Source organism: Geotrypetes seraphini, chromosome 6, assembly GCF_902459505.1.
Source record: "Geotrypetes seraphini chromosome 6, aGeoSer1.1, whole genome shotgun sequence".
Classification (NCBI taxonomy): domain Eukaryota; kingdom Metazoa; phylum Chordata; class Amphibia; order Gymnophiona; family Dermophiidae; genus Geotrypetes; species Geotrypetes seraphini.
In genome coordinates this window covers 23,767,376-23,784,140 of record NC_047089.1, presented here as the reverse complement: position 1 = coordinate 23,784,140, position 16,765 = coordinate 23,767,376, and the positions used below count along the sequence as shown (strand labels likewise).

Below are 16,765 nucleotides of genomic sequence, written 5' to 3'. Positions count from 1 at the left end.
CTCACAATCTAACTAAAGTACCTAGAGAGTAATAAAGAAGTGAAAAGTAGAGATAGAGGAAAAATAAGAAAATAAACATTCTAACAAGACTGTATTGAACTAAGTACTTTGGAAGGTAGAAGAGAGGAGAGAAAGGAATAGATGCAGAAGGAGGAACCATTGAACAAAAGAATTCTGGAGAAATTTAAATGATAGAAATAGAACAAAACAAAAACAAGTGGCAAAACAATGAATAAGATTAAAAATAATTCATAAACTAGAAAAACAGAAAAATAAAACATTGTCTTCAATCCACGGTTTCAGCTTCAGTGATGAAGTGGAGCAAGTAAGTTTTGGAGGAACGATGACGTTCCCAGAAAAAGGACTTCTTCACGTAAGAGATTTGGTTGATAGTCCCAGGATGCCCATGTCTCCTCCTCTGCGATGGTCTCCTCCATGCAATCCTCCCCACGACACACTGCCCGTGCTCCAGCCGCTGCCCTGAACGGCTGCTCCAAGGAGACTGCCCTAGATGAGGCCTGTGGTGACTGTTAGGGTTCCTCTTCTGCGGAAAAGCCGCATGGTGCTGATTTTGGAATGTGTTGGTGCCGCAGGAGCTGGGGCTGACAGGGAACCCCTGCTTTGCTGCTGCTGCTGCGTTCCCCACGGTGACTGTGCGACACCGGCGAGAAACTCTGGAGAAAAGCCGGGCTGATGAACGCTGGGATTTCAGGGCAGAAACCCTCAGACTCCGGGCCGGGCAAGCGCCAAACAGGCCGCTGCCGCCGGAGCCAGGTGCGCAGGAGACAGGCGGAGGCGGCGAAGAGGACCGCACCGACCACGGGGCGCCGAAGCTTTAGTCACAGCACGGCAGGTGGGAAGTTTCCTACTTTAAAAGCTATTACAGCTTGTTTTTGTGTGTGTGCTGTGCTAGCACCTGGGAACAGGAAGAAAATAAAGCCTGGTTTGCCTTTTTGTTTCGTTTGTAGTTTTGCTCGGGATTGTGAGGCCCAGAGAAGTGGCTAAAATGGACTTTTAAAACTAAAATACCTGTAGGACTGGAACTCAGGTGGGTTCCAGGGAAAAGAAAAAAGTTTTGTTTGGGGTTTTTTTTTCCCTCTGTGGTCAGAATTGCTTATCCCAGGACTGTTCTGGAGAAGATTAAAGAACGGAAGCCTTGCAGAGTGGGAATAAATGTATCTATTTTGTTTCTGCTTTATTTTTGCTCTCCTGGAGAGTGGTGCAAGCCAGTAAGCCCAGGGTGGGGCTGCTGCCGTGCAACTGTGTGAACCCCCCCTTCCTCCCCCAGATTGTTGGGTTTTTTTTTAATTTTGGAGAAAAGATTGTAATGCTGCCAGAGCATGGAAAATGTGTTTTAATCTGATTCTGAACTGTTGAGAACTTTACTGCACAAGAGTTATTTTTGTGAATTACTGGATATTTGGCCACCTGACATGAACTGAGTTTAATGAAAGCACCCGAATTAAACTAAGAAGTGTTTTTTTTTGTTTTTTTTTGAAAACTTTGTGTGGTGAACTTTATTTTTCAAATACAGTCCCCTAATGGGAAAGGTTATCACAAAATATTATTACTCACAATATTCCCATATATATATGAAAAAGTGTATATCACTTATATACTAGAAAATGTGTGTGTAGGAAGAGGCCTCAGTAACGGAGCTCCGTTACTGAGGCCTCTTCCTACACACACATTTTCTAGTATATAAGTGATATACACTTTTTCATATATATATGGGAACTTTATTTTTCCACACAGCGAAGAGAACAGAGCCAGAGCACACCAGTGGGCGGAGCCACTGGCAGGTTACAGGTCACAAACATCTATTCCTTGGTGGCAGGGGCCCCGGGTGGGTCACTCTGGCTCAGCCCAAGCGTCACTGCCACACAGGTCAAATGCCGAAATTTAGCCCCTCACCGCATAAGTATACAGCTTAAATTTAGCTGCATAAAATAGTGGTTTGGCTTTGGCTAAATATTGACTTAGCCAGCTAAGTGTGAGCTGGCTTTAAAAAAAAAAGTGCAGTGTTTGGAGCTACAGCCTTGGCATCCTGAGGTTGCGGGTTCGAATTCCGCACTGCTCCTTGTGACCCTGGGCAAGTCACTTAAGGGCAAATTCTATAAGAAGCGCCCAAAAGTTGGGCACCGAAATAGGCACCGTACAGCGCGATTCAAGTAAAATTGGGCACTGTTTAGTGAATCGCGCTGAGCGGCACCTATTTTGGAGGCGCCCATTAAATAAGCCAGCTCTAGGCACAACTAAAAGTTAGGCGCCCGTGTGAGCTCTTAAGCACGCTTAAGAGCAGCGATTCTGCAACGAGGCGCCTAACACGTAGCCACGCCCACACCTAACGTGCATGGCGCCTATTTTTTTTGAAGGCCGCCTAAATTTTTAGAGGCGCCTTATTGCAGAATCCCTCTTTCTTCATAGGCGCCTAAGTTTCAATTCACCAATATTCTTACATCGTTGTTTAATACCATATTCTCCAGCTAGATCTCTAAGATCAACAGATCAGCATCTGCTCACCAATTCCATCTTTGAAAATAATAGGCACTACAATTTTTTCTATCCTAGCACCTCAGCTTTGGAACAAGCTACCAATTTATCTACGTGCTGAAACCTCTTTAGAAAAATTTAAAAACACACTAAAAAGCCACTTATACAAAGATGCATATGAGTCATAGATTGGATAACTTTTTCTATCAACAATCTTAAGATCAAACAATTAAATTTAACCAGATCCATATATAGGTCACAATCTCTCTAATTCACTCTTAGACCTAGTTTTATTTAAAATATTTTTAATTACCCTCCTGATGTTGTTTCCCCTTAATTGTTTTCTATTCCTTAAAAAATTGTAGTTCATCCCCTCTTTCCTTATGTTTCACTATCTAGTATGTATAATAATAATAATAATTTTATTCTTATATACCGTCAAAGCCATAATAGTTCAAGGCGGTTTACAACAAGAAGTTCTGGACAATCAGGTTTTATATGTTTTTATTGTAGACCCCTGTCGCAGGCACATTGTTAAAGCATAGCCTGTTTTGGGTCCTCTAATAAATTAGTTGCTTCACCCCAGTTCTTGGGGTCCATTGTCCTTTATTCCTTCTGTGCTCTGTTCACATTTGATTCCCTTTCTCCTGTCATTCACGCGTTCCAGTTCTTGTTAATATTTTTGTAAGAGATACCGTGGAAGGGCTGTTGAGCAGTTTGCCTCTCTGTTGGTGAGCAAAATCTGCAACAGGGTGGGTGCTCTTTACACTGCAGTGGTTGCAAGGGAACTTCTACGCATGCTCAAAAAAGAGTTTCTTTGCAGTGAACTTCCCATCTCCAGTCTTCTGCACTTGTGACAGATGTTCATCTTCAGGACCTTCCTCTGAAACAGTCTCGGGCTGTCTTTCTTCATTATAGTAATTGTATGTTTATTGGTATAAATTGTTTTATCTTGCCCCCTAAAATTATTATTGTTATATGCATTGAAAATATTTGATATTGCGTTTACATCAAAATTTTAATAAACTTGAAACTTGAACTTGAAACGGAGTAAAAAGCTTAATTGAGCTTAATCAATTTAGAGAGGCGCCTATCTAGTTGGGCGCCTCCAAAATAGGTGCCTAACATTAGGCGCGGTTACAGAATTTGGGCCTTAATCCCCTTTGCCCCAGGTAGAGTATGAGCCCGCCGGGACAGTTAGGGAAAAATACTTGAGTACCTGAATAATTGGTAATCCGCATAGAATTGTAAGATATGCGGAATATAAATTAATTAAAAAAAAAAAAAAAAAAAAGTCTGGTCAGAGCCAGGGATTGAATAATGCCAGCGGCACTCAAACGCTCATTGCGCTGGTGGACTATCAGGGGGAATTTGGTTCCTGGCTCCAAACTCTGTCGGTCGCTTTTTAAATAGGTCTAGAAATGTTGCCAGGATGAGTTCCACTGGAAGAATATTTGCACAAATCTCAGTGCAAACACTGACATTTCTCTAGCCTTAAAAGGTCGCTTTAGATTTTTCTGTTTGATACAGTTCCGATGAATAACCCTTCTCCAAAGTCCTTGTAAACCTTTTTAATACAGTTAAACAATTAATCATAGCTGCTCTTAACCTGCCACTTGACATTTAACCATGGTGCTCAGTAGAGAATGACACGGTGAAAAAATTGGTCCCCGTCACCGCCCCGTCCCCGTCTCACCATCCTCTGCACCGCCCCGTCACCGCCATTCCCTTCACCGCCCCGTCACCGCCACTGCCACCCCATTCACCGCCCCGTCACCGTCACCGCTGCATACATAAAAGCCTCAAACGGGTACGATTTTATATACTTTTCTAATATCTCCCCTATGTATCTGCCATTGCCCCCCCCTGTGTCCATATACCATCCCCATGGCATGTCCCCTTTTTGTCTCTGTCCCTATGCCCCATGCACATAATTTCCCCTCTTTCTGTTACCTTCCTGTGTCCAGATTTCCCCTATCTTCCTCTTCCATACCAGTGTGTCTCTTCTTTTCAACCCCATCTAGCTTTTTTCCCTCTTTCTTCCCCCCCCCCCCCTGCTTCTAGCATCTGGCTCACCTGCCTGTCCTTCCCTTTCTTTCCTGCTGTGGGTTTTTCTTTCCGTTTTCATCCCCTTGGCCCAGAATCCTTTTCCCTTTCACTCCCTCCTTACAGTCTGAGCCGGGAACACAGGTGATCGCACGGTCCTCGCAGCCCCCACCCGCCTGCCCAATCGATCCTAGTGTTTAGCCAGCTCTCTCCCTTCTCCTCACCTTAATTTGCAGGCTTTCTTTTTCAGCGACCTGCACGCTTTCCCAAAGAGCCGCACACGCGCGGCTGCTCAGTGTTCAATCTTCTGCTCTGCTGCAACTTCCTGTTTCCGATTGCGTCAGAGCAGAAGATCGAAACTGAGCAGCAGCGGCTCTTTGATAGCGTGCGGGTCGCCGAAAAAGAAAATCTACAAACTAAGGTGAGGAGAAGGGAGAGAGCTGGCTAAACACTAGAATCGATTGGGCAGGCGGGTGTGAGCTGCGGGGACCGCGCGATCCTTCATGCCTCACTGCGGGGACAAGACCCATTCACCGCCCCGCGGGCGGTGAATGGCCTTGTCCCCGTCATCGCAGCGACTGCTAGTTTTCTTCCCCGTTTTCGGCGGTGACCCGCGGCTAAAATGCGGTGGCCGCGGGTAAACCGCCACCATGTCATTCTCTAGTGCTCAGCGTTTAGGAAAAATGCCAGAGGCCGCAGCTAAAATGAATCTAGATATCCAGTACCTGGTACCTAGATATCCTGTTTCAGCACCAGCCCAGAAGTGTTATTGGGTTAACAGTCTAAATATGGCCCCTCAGAGGGAAATTCTATAGCGTGCTTGTTGACATTTGCATGTTCATTATGCATGTAAATGATTAGAAAATTGCATTTAAACTAAACTAAACCTTAGGTTTGTATACCGCACCATCTCCGCAAGCGCAGAGCTCGACACGGTTTACAGAGGTTGAGAGGAAAGGAACTACAAAGGGATATAGGAGAGGGACTGAGAAGATAGAGAGGGAACAGGGTACTAGAGAACGGGAGGAGATTAGATTTTTGAAAAGAGCCAAGTTTTCAAGTGTTTGCGGAGGGATTGGAGGGAGCTAGAATTTCTGAGTGGGGATGAGAGGTTGTTCCAGAGTTCTGTGGTTCTAAAGGGGAGGGATGTTCCAAGTTTTCCTGTGCGGGATATACCTTTTGTAGATGGGAAAGATAGTTTTAGATTTTGGGAGGATCTAGTGGAGAGTGGGTTTGAGGAATTCCAGAAGAGTGGGATAACGGGAGGGAGGACGCCATGTAGAATCTTGAAGGCTATGCAGGCACATTTATAGAGGACTCTGGAGTATACTGGGAGCCAGTGAAGCTTGGAGAGGAGTGGGGAGACGTGATCGAACTTGCCTTTTGCGAAAATAAGCTTGGCCGCGGCGTTCTGAATTAGCTGAAGTCTATGGAGGTTTTTCTTAGTTAGGCTTATATAGATGGAGTTGCAGTAGTCCAGTTTAGAGAGGATGGTGGAGTTCCCGACGTAGTCTCGAGAGACTACGGGAACTCCCAGCAGCCATTTCCTCATGGCGATCTGCACGGGGCAGGAGCGTAGGAAGATCGCTCCTGCCCCTGAAAGCCCTCTAGACCACCAGGTAAGGCCGGGAAGGCGGCAGGGAGGATAAAAGATGGATTTTTTTTTACATGAAGACTGTTTTTTTTATTTTCCCCCTCCCCAGAAAAAAATTGCGATTATATGAAACCGCGAGTGCAGGAACCGCGAATGGGAAGGAGGAAGTGTACTGCTACTGCTATCCATTCAGTCATGTCCAACCCTTGGATTAGAGCTACCCGATGTCTGGATTTCCCTGGACATGTCCGGGGGTCCCGACGGCTTTGCAAAACCCGGCACTTTGTCCAAGTTTTGAAAAGCTTCCAGCTAGCAGGGACGTCGGGACGGCATCTACGCATGCACGGAAGCGACGCGGTGACATCACAGCGCATGCGCAGATGCTCTCCTGACAAGCGACCAGGTTGAGGGGGCGAGGCTGGGGGCGGAACGGGTCATGACTCGGGTAGAACAGGGCGTGACTCAGGCGGAACGGGACAGGTCTGGGGGCGGGGCATGGGTCCGGATTTTCGATTCCAAAAATCTGTTAACCCTACCTTGGATACTCTGTGGGCCAGTCCTTGCCATTCTCCCCTGTTTTCCACAGCTTCTTTCAATTGCTTGATGTTCATTCCCGTGTCATTCTTGATGATATCCAGCCTTTGGTCTGCTTCCTTTTACTACTGACCACCCCGAGTAGCACCTCCTTTTCCAGTGAATTCACCCTCATCACATGTCCAAAATAGGTCTGTTTCTGTCTGGTAATCTTGCCTAAAAATTATGGGAGCTCAGAACAGTTTACATAGATTTATTCAGGTACTCGAGCATTTTTCCCTGTCTGTCCTGGCGGACTCACAATCTATCTAATGTACCTGGGGTAATGGGGGGTTAAGTGACTTGCCCAGGGTCACAAGCAGCGGCATGGGTTTGAACCCACAACCTCAGGGTGCTGAGACTGGAGCTTTAACCACTGCACCAATCTAGAAATCAAAATGGAGTAAAAGTGAGCCAAGTAAAGGACAATCAAGCCATTGTGACATCACTGATGAGGTTGACTCTTATTGGTGGAAGGAGGCATTATAACATCACAATCTCAGCTCTAGTTATCAGAGGCTGAAACTTTTCACACTATTCATTTATTCAATTTTCTATACTGGTCTCTCAGGTGAGCTCAGAACGGTTTACATGAGTTTATTCAGGTACTCAAGCATTTTTCCCTGTCTGTCCTGGTGGGCTCACAATCTATCTAATGTACAGGGGGCAATGAGGGGACCAAAAGACTTACCCGGGGTCACAATGAGCAGCGTGGATTTGAACACACAACCTCAGGGTGCTGAGGCGGTAGCTTTAACTGCTGTGCCACTCTAGAAATCAAAATGTAGCAAAATGAGCCAAGTGTAGGATAATCAAGCCATTGTGACATCACTGATGAGGTTGGCTCTTAGGCATTGGTGGAATGAGGCATTATGATGTCACAATACCAGCTCTGGTTATCAGAGGCTGAAACGTCCCACACTATTTATTCCATTTTATATACTGTTCTCTCAGGGGAGCTCAGAACTTTTTACATGAATTTATTCAGGTACTCTAGCATTTTCCCCTGTGTGTCCTGGTGGGCTCACAATCTATCTAATGTATCTGGGGCAATGGGAGGATTAAGTGACTTGCCTGGAGTCACAAGGAGCATTGTGGTCTTGAACCCTCAACCTCAGGGTGCTGAGACTCTAGCTGTAACCCCTGTGTCCCCGCGCAACTCTCTAATTCCAAGGGAATCGAATGGGCTTTTTTTTTGGCATTCGACGCACCACTAATTGGTAGCAGAGTGTTGTACAAGGACCCCTTAATAATCCTCTATCATGTAACAATGGAAGACCTCGGCTACCATCAAAACTTAGGGAGTAAATAAAAGCAGGCTGCCTTTATAATGAAATCACTGTGGAAAGCAGCACAGTATTAGGATATGTGTTATGTAAATACTAATAGAACTACTATCAAAACCCCAAGTATATAAGAATGCAAATTCTTGTGAAGCTAGTTGCATTGAAAGTGATTTTTCTTTTGTTGACATCAGCTAAGGAAAACAATGAATCTAGATGTAGGATAAGCAGCATACATTGTAAAAGAAACTTCTGATTCCATTTGCTTTTTGGAAATTCACTTTAATTACATTTCTTATGGTTCTCATTAACTGGAACAGAACGAGTTTTCGAGTGTTCAGTCGTATGTAATGTGTTTTCGGGTACTTTCCATTAAATTACTAACAATTTGCAAAATATGGGGCTCATTTTCCCAAAAAGAAATTGCAGACATCCAAAAAAACCAGCATAAACCGGTCTCCAAGTGCCAGTTTTCGAAACCATCTTTCTGGATGTTTAGCAAGGCATCCTGGCCGCTGTGCATCCAAAATGAAGTGGGGGAGGGGAGGGTGATTGGAGGCGCGTTATGGGCGGGCTTAGACTTGGACGTCTTGTGGCAATAAATCGAACCCTTCCCAAGACGTCGTAGACGGAACATAGACGTCCAGAGCTAGACCTGTTTTAAAAGCATCTTAAGTGCTAAAACGATACCGAAACAGACCAGGTGGCCACTGGAGAGATTAAGTTGGGACCCGCCACAATCCCCCAGTTGTCATTGACTCCCTACCACCCCCTAAAAATCTGAATGAAGCAGTACATACCTGTCTGTAGAACAGTAGCACCTGGTATGGGAAATCCTATTACGGCATCACACGTGTATCTTAAGTAGCTTGATGGGTGGGCCACCTAGCGAGTTAGTGAACAATAGAAAGAACAACACAGGCTCATAAGCCACTCCCACCAAAATTCTACTATACCGCCATATATCTGCCACCTACCCATCACGGCCTCCTTCACATTTTTTGCAATGAATGATACATACTACATTGGTAGAAGAGCATGAGTAGCATCCCTTTATGTTGAAGGTTTCCCCATATTAGGGTTACCAGATGTCCAGAATCTGGACTACGGACCGTGTTGGGTTCAATGAAATGGGGCAAAGGAATTTCCAAATTGGCCTATATGTTTTAAGAACAAAAGCATAGCCTCACTGGGTCAGACCAATGGTCTGTCAAGCCCAGTAGCCCATTTTCACGGTGGCCAATCCAGGTCACTAGTACCTGGCCAAAACCCAAGGAGTAGCAACATCCCATTATCTCAGAGTAAGCAAGATTCCGGAACCTCATATAGTAGCAACATTCCATGCAGAACCCCCAAAGAGTCGCAAGATTCTAGAATCCCAGAGAGTAGCAACATTCCATGCTACCGATTCAGGGCAAGCAGTGGCTTCCCCCAGGAACTTGTCCAAACCTTTCTTAAAACCAGCTACGCTATCTGTTTAATATACAGTAGCATAGTTCTAAAGACATTCCCTTCTCCACTTGTTTTTGTTTTCTGTTTGATTATATGTGAGGCTGTGTTTTCCTTTTTGTTGTGAAATATATTCATGCACTAATGTAACCATGAGTGTGTGGTACCTGCAGGACATGAATGTGGGACCTATTTAGGTGGTACCAAGAGCTCACGGATTAATTGTGGCTTACGTAACTAAGATGCTCATTTTCAAAGCCCATGGATGTCTCAAAATGGCCAAAAAAAGGTCATCTGCCCAAAATGTTGGACTCTTAAAGCTGACGGTAGGAAACAGAAAACGGGGACCGACCAAGCCAGCAATTTCTTCGTTCAGATTGTTATCTGCACCGGGGTTCTTAATCTGATTTATCCTACTGCACATGTTCTGAATTGTATAGACACAGGATATGATGAGAAATATGAGGGGGGTGCTGAAACGTTTATAGCCCAACCAAGAGACTGACGTGGATATGGTTCAATCAATGATCTGAAACAATGTCAAAATGTAGAATTTCGATCCTTCAAATTGGTACTTAACGAAATAAGATAACACTCTTTTCAGCTGCAGTGGCAAAATAACGCTCAGAATTTAGGTTGGTTGGGCTGAAAACTTTTCAGCACCCCCTCGTATGTATTAAAAGTGAGCCAAGCAAGTATAGAACAATCAAGCCATTGTGACATCACTGACGAAGTTGGCTTTTATTGGTGGAATGAGGCATTATGACATCACAATCTCAGTTCTGGCTACCAGAAACTGAAACTCTTCACACTACGAAGGGGTCCTGAAAAGTTCTCAGTCCAACCAAGAAGAGAATGATGTGGATATGGTTCAATCAATGATCTAAAACAGGGATCTCAAAGTCCCTCCTTGAGGGCCACAATCCAGTCAGGTTTTCAGGAATTCCCCAATGAATATGCATTGAAAGCAGTGCATGCACATAGATCTCATGAATATTCATTGTGGAAATCCTGAAAACCCGACTGGATTGTGGCCCTCAAGGAGGGACTTTGAGATCCCCTGATCTAAAACAATGTCGAAACTGAGAATTTTGTTTCTGCAAATTGGCACTTTACGAAATAAGATAACACTCTTTTCAGCTACAGAGGCAAAATAACGCTCAGAATTCAGGAAGTTGGTTGGTTGGGCTGAGAACTTTTCATCAACCCCTTGTATAGGTCTTTTTACTGAACAACATAAACTACTTAATATGCATTAAATACTGAATTCCATGTTTAACATTCATTAAAAAAAATATAAATTTACATTTTTACTAACGCTTGCTCAAGCATTGCCAATAACAAGAAAAGTTTCTTATGTCAGTGCTTTGTCCTTGAATTAGATAATAAAAGCATAATTTAATTTATATTACATATTGGCTTGTCACTTTGTCTAGCGATTTAAATTTACCTTCATTCCGAACAATATTTCTAGCCACTCCACCAGTAATAAAAAGTGTTCACCCTTGAAAGAAGCAATGAGAATCCATGTCTTATGATGGGGAAATACAAACTTTTTCTTTGCCTGCATTTTAAACACAGAACCTCTCTCAGCATCCAGGAGTATTTCCAACAGGAAGGTGTGTTTTCGTTTTTCAATGTTTGTCTAATTATCTCTCGGGAGGCTTTGGGTTCGTGCTTGTCATGTCCGTCGGAAATTATTCACTCGATGTATGCTTTCAAGGAAACTAAAAGCAATTGTTAACTTAATGGCAAACCTGTGAGGGCACTGACACAGCAAAGAGGCTGTGAATCTATATATTTCAGGCTAAGAGCAATTTCAAATTTTATCTTGTTCATTATTTAAAAAAAAAAAAAATGCTAAGTCGCAATGTTCAAGGAAAATCTTCTTTTGCACATGACATGGTGCTCTGCTGATTATGACCTTAGAACAAATTGGATTGGAATTCAAATCGTCGTTCATTTTAATTTTCTATGCGTTCCGTTGCAATGCAGTCGATAACAAATAAGCTCATATTTGTTCATTGAAAGAGTTTATCCTCAGGGATTTCACTGGATGATGGTTGAACTGCAAATTGGAAGGATTCTGTATGACAGCTTCATGGCAAAAATGTAACACATAAATATTTAAAACGCCCTAAAAGAATAGAGGACTTACAAATATTCCGTGCACTGCAGTGCTGCAAATGAACGGAAGCAAAGACAGTTTATAACTACTTAACAGGACCAGCTAAGTGGTTGAATTGGTTTATTAAAATTTATTTTTGGTTATTAAATAATAATCGGTCCTTTTTACTAAGCTATGATAGAAAGTGGGCTTACGTAGGTCTTTCCTACACACTGAGAGGGTCATTTTTAATTGGGCATCTAAATCCGGCTTTGGACGTTTCCCACGAGACATCCAAAATCGGAGGCAGAGAAAGGGCCATTTTTGCAAGTGGCCACTGCAAGACATCCAAAGTTGTTTTATTGTTTTTAATTGCCTAGTCCGATGTCTTGTCCAACCTCAGGATGTCCAACCTCAGGACGGCCAACTTTCTTCACCATCTTCGACCACAAAAGTGTTCAGGTTCAAAATGTCCTAATCGAGACCATTTGGATGTGAGAAGGGTCACCATTGTAATGGACTGGCCACAAAGACATAGCACAGCAGTGGAGCATCCTAGGGGGCACTGCTGTGAACTTCACCTAAAGAGTGCCAGATGTACATCTCACCATAACCTCCTTATAGTGTATGGTAAGCCCTCTAGAGCTCCCCCAAAACCTAATACCACCCTTATGGCTGCAAGTGGCACCTATACATCTGTTTAGCAGGATTTTAGTAGGTTTTTCTGGGTTCACACTTTAGTGCCGAGAGTGGCTTATGAACCTGGGTCCTCCTCTCTGGGGCTCACTAGCCCACTCACCGGGCTACTTAAAGATCCCTGTGTGCTGCTGTCCTAGGCTTTCCCATACCAGATGCTGCTGTTTTAGAGACAGGTATGCACTGCTTAATTCAGATTTTTGGGGAGTGGGTCAGTGACCACCAGGGGAATGTGTGTGTGTGTGTGTGTGGTGGTGGTGGTGGTGGGGGGGGGGTTATTACTTAATCCCTCCAGTGATATTCTAGTCAGTTTGGGTATCTTTTGGGCACAGACACTTTAAAAACAGGTCTAGCTCAAAACATCGAAGTTCCATCCAAGACATCTTGGGAAAGTTTTGATTATCACCACAAGGGCACACCATTAAAAGTATGACGGACAAAGCCGCACCGACATACATGCACTGGACATATGCACGTTGCTGGTTCACTCTATTTAAAGTCTTATCTTTTACGCTCTGAGGGGGGGTGTGGGTGGGAAACCCCCTGACTACAGTTAGAAGTACTGGCGTACCCATTGAGGAGAGTTGGGGGACCCCCTCAATACACTGAAAACTCCCGTTTTTCCCTGTTTGGGAGTTTTCAGTGTAGTGGGGGGGGGGTCTTTTGGTAATGTGGTGGGGTGGGGTGGAGCAGCGCCGGTGGCCGGGGGGGGGGGGGGGAGAGGAGGTGGAAACAATCGAGCGAGTTTCCCTTACATCCTATGGGAAAACTCGCTTTGATATACGAGTAATTTGGTTTACGAGCATGCTTCTGGAACGAATTATGCTCGTAAGCCAAGGTTCCACTGTATTTGAATCGATGTGTTTCGCTTCTAAGAATTTCTTCAACTGCCGGGAATCAAAGTAAATGGACCAATTATCCTGACACCCAACCATGAGGGGGTGCTGAAAAGTTCTCAGCCCAACCAACCACCTTCCTAAATTCTAAGCGTTATTTTGCCACTGCTCCTTATGACCCTGCGAAACTCACTTAATCCCCTCATTGCCCCAGGTGCATTAGATAGATTGTGAGCTTGCAGGGACAGATAGGGAAAAATGCTTGAGTAAATTAATAAATGAATTGAGTAAAAAGAATAAATTAATGTAAACCATTCTGCGAGAACAGGTATAGAAAGTTGAATAAATAAAACCAAAGTGCCTAAGTGGAAACCAAGCCTGTTATAATATACGGTCATATTGCTAGGGGCCTAAGTTTCATTTATTACCAATTAACAGTACCGATTAGACTTGTTAAACAAGTTAAGCACCTACATTGCTAGGTGCCTAGTTTCATGTGTTTTTTAAAAAATTTATTATTCTAGGCGGTGTACATCAATCAATAAAAACAGTTAATAAAATAGACATAGTTGGGGGGAACAATTAACCAAACGGACAAACTTGAACAAAAGGAAAAGAGGGGTCGAACTACAAAATTATAGAGGAAAGAGACACTGAAGGAAAGAACAAGAGGTGGGGGAAAAGTCCAAGAGAAGGGATGTCGAAATGTCCTTAGGAGGACTGTTGCTATTTGACGGCGTTTTTAAGAGAGCAATCGCTACCCAAAGACGTCTTTAGACAAAAAGCTTTTTAATTTTGATTTATTTATTAAAACATTTATATACCGCATACAACTATGCGGTTTCCATATCACATACATTAAATCTTATTTCCCTACGATTTCCATATATAACATAGACATGTCTGGACAACATCATAATCATCCCCCCAAAATGAAATATCAATAAATCAAGTCAAGACAAAATTAATCTTTTATTACATTACATTAGTGATTTCTATTCCGCCAATACCTTGCAGTTCAAGGCGGATTGCAAAAGAAGTTATCTGGCCATTTCCAGAGGAATTGAATATTAGAGCGATTTGCTACAGAGAGTTGGGATGAGTCTTGCGGTGTTAGTTTATCTTCAAGGATGTCATGAATAGGATGGTTTTTATTTCTTTTCTAAACGATTTGTAGTCTGTAGTCATTTTCAGTAAATTGGAAAGTTGGTAGTCTAGTTTTGCTGAAGGCCGTCATACAGTTTTTTTCATTTGATGTCTCTGATTGGGGGTTGAGTAAACGGTTTGTGCGTTCTCCTGTGTCTGGTTGAGGTAGTTTGGATTAGGTGGTTGTTTAGGTAGGCTGGGCTGTCTATGTTTATGGTTTTAAATAGTAGGCAGTAGAATTTGAATTTTACTCTTGCTTGTATTGGGAGCCAGTGTGAGTCTAGGTACACCACCGTGGTGTGGTCGTGTTTCCTCAGTGAATAGATAAGTCTTAGCGCCGTGTTTTGAACAGTTTGTAGTTTTATCATGCTTGTGGGCAGGGGAGATAGAGTATGTTGCAGTAGTCTAGAAGACCTAGGACTAGGGACTGGACCAGGAGCTGAAATTCTGTTGAAGAATTTTCAAACCTGTCTTAAGTTTCTCATGACCCGAAATGATTTTTGTATTGTTTTGTTGATTTGTGGTTGCATGGTACAGCATCTGTCAATTGTCATTCCTAGAAGTTTTAGAGTGGGTTGTATAGGGTATGTGATTGAGTTTATAACTAGATTTGTTATAGTTTGGGTTTTATTATTTTCGAGGAGAATGAATTTTGTCTTGTCTGGGTTCAGTTTCAGTTTGTGATTGTTCATCCATGTTGCAACTGTTTCAAGTGTCCTGTGTAGAGTGTCTGTCTTGGAGGACGTTAGTTAGTCAAAAGGAAGGAGAATGGTGATGTCATCTGCATAGCTATAGGAGGTTAAGCCTAATTTGTCCAGGCAGGTGCCGAGGGATGCAATATAGAGATTGAAGAGAGTTGGAGATAGTAGAGATCCTTGGGGTATGCCGCAGGGGTTGGACCATGGTTCTGATTTTTCTTTGTTCAACTTGACTCTGTAAGTTCTTGATTGTAGGAAGTCTTGAAACCATGTGAGAACCTTGTCTGTTATTCCTATTGTTTCTAGTATTTGTAATAAGATGTTGTGGTCCACCAGATCAAAAGCTGCGGTGAGATCCAGTTGTATAATCAGCATTTTTTTTACCTGTGCTGAGGTGTTGTCTAGCTGTGTCCAGGAGGGAACCCAGTAGAGTCTCTGTGCTGTAGTGGGTTCTGAAACACGATTATGTAGGATGGAGTATGTTGTGGTTTTCTAGGTAGTTGGTGAGGAGTTTGGCTACCAAGCCTTCCATTAGTTTGACATAGAGTGGTATTGAGGCCATGGGTCTATAGTTGGATGGTTGCTCTGTTGCTCCTTTAGGGTCTTTTAGGATTGGGGTGACAACGATTTCGCTGAGGTCTTGCTGGAAAAGGCCATCTGTGAGCATTGTTTGTATCCATTGTAAGAGGAGAGTGCGGAATTTGGTGCTGGAGGTTTTTAATAGGTATGGTGGGCAGTGATTGAGATCGCAGGTTGCGTGGCTGTATTTTTTGTACAATTTGTTTAGGTCAGACCATTGTATTGTGGGGAAGTGGGGCCAGGTTCTATCTGCCACTGCTGAATCTTTTACTGTAGGGGGCATTGTGATCTCTTCTAGGTGGGTTGGGCTTCCGGAGAGGGTGGACCTGGCAGTTGTTTTTAAAGTATTCAGCTAAAAGTGTAGCTGAGAGGGGAGGAATTCCATTGTTGGCCAGATAGGGTTTGGTGTCTGTGCGTTCTTTTAGTATTAGGAATAATTTTTTTGTGTCTTGGGTTTCTTTGCCTATTAGGTTGGAGTAGTGTGTTTTTCTTTTTTCTTTTAGTTTCAGTTTATATTGTTGGTTTAGTTTTTTCCATGCTGTTTTCGTGGGTTCTTCTTTCTCCATTTTCTTTCTAGTCGTCTGCATTGTCTTTTGAGTAGGAGTAATTCATTATCGAACCATATGTCTGATCGTCTGTTAATTCTGGTTTTTGTTTGTATTGGGGCGAGCTTGTCTAGGGTAGCTGTGCTTAGCTTGCACCATTGTGAGACGAAGTCCTTGAGGTTGCATTCTTGGATTGCTGCATCTGTTTTAGTCCAGAATTTGGAGGGGTCGATGTATTTACGAGAGTTGTAGGTTTGGTTTTGTCTTTGGCCCAGTTGAGGTTGAAGGAGTATGTGTAGTGGTCTGACCAGAGGGATCTAGAACACTTTCCATTTGATGTTTGAATCTCTGGCAGAAAGGGCTGTTGGGTATTGAAGGCTGCTATGTCTAGTTGGTGACCTTTTTCATGTGTGATTTGTTGGTCTAAATCTTGTATGTTAGGGCTTCAAGGAATGACAGTAGGTTTTCTTCTTGTTTGGAGGATTGGTCTTCGAGATGGAGGTTAGGTCTCCTAGGATTAGGTTGTAAGGTGCTGTTAGTGAATTTTGGTATATAAAATCTTCAAGTTCAGGTCTGGCTGTGTTCCAGTTCCCTGGTGTTATGTAGCAGAGCATGCATGTTATGGATTCTTTTAGTGCAGTGCATTAGAGTTAGCAGGCTAGTAGATCCATTTAAGGGGTGGACGTTTTGGCTAGTATATTCAGATTTATGGAGTTTTTG

The 16,765-nt window shown here is 43.3% G+C and overlaps 1 protein-coding gene across 1 annotated transcript in view; it reads left to right on the top strand.

Annotated features, from left to right (window-relative positions):
• The window catches only part of RAB38 (RAB38, member RAS oncogene family), a 65,458-nt gene that overhangs the window by 26,057 nt on the left and 22,636 nt on the right, over positions 1 to 16,765 (top strand). The gene's annotated exons all lie outside the window — the stretch shown is intronic.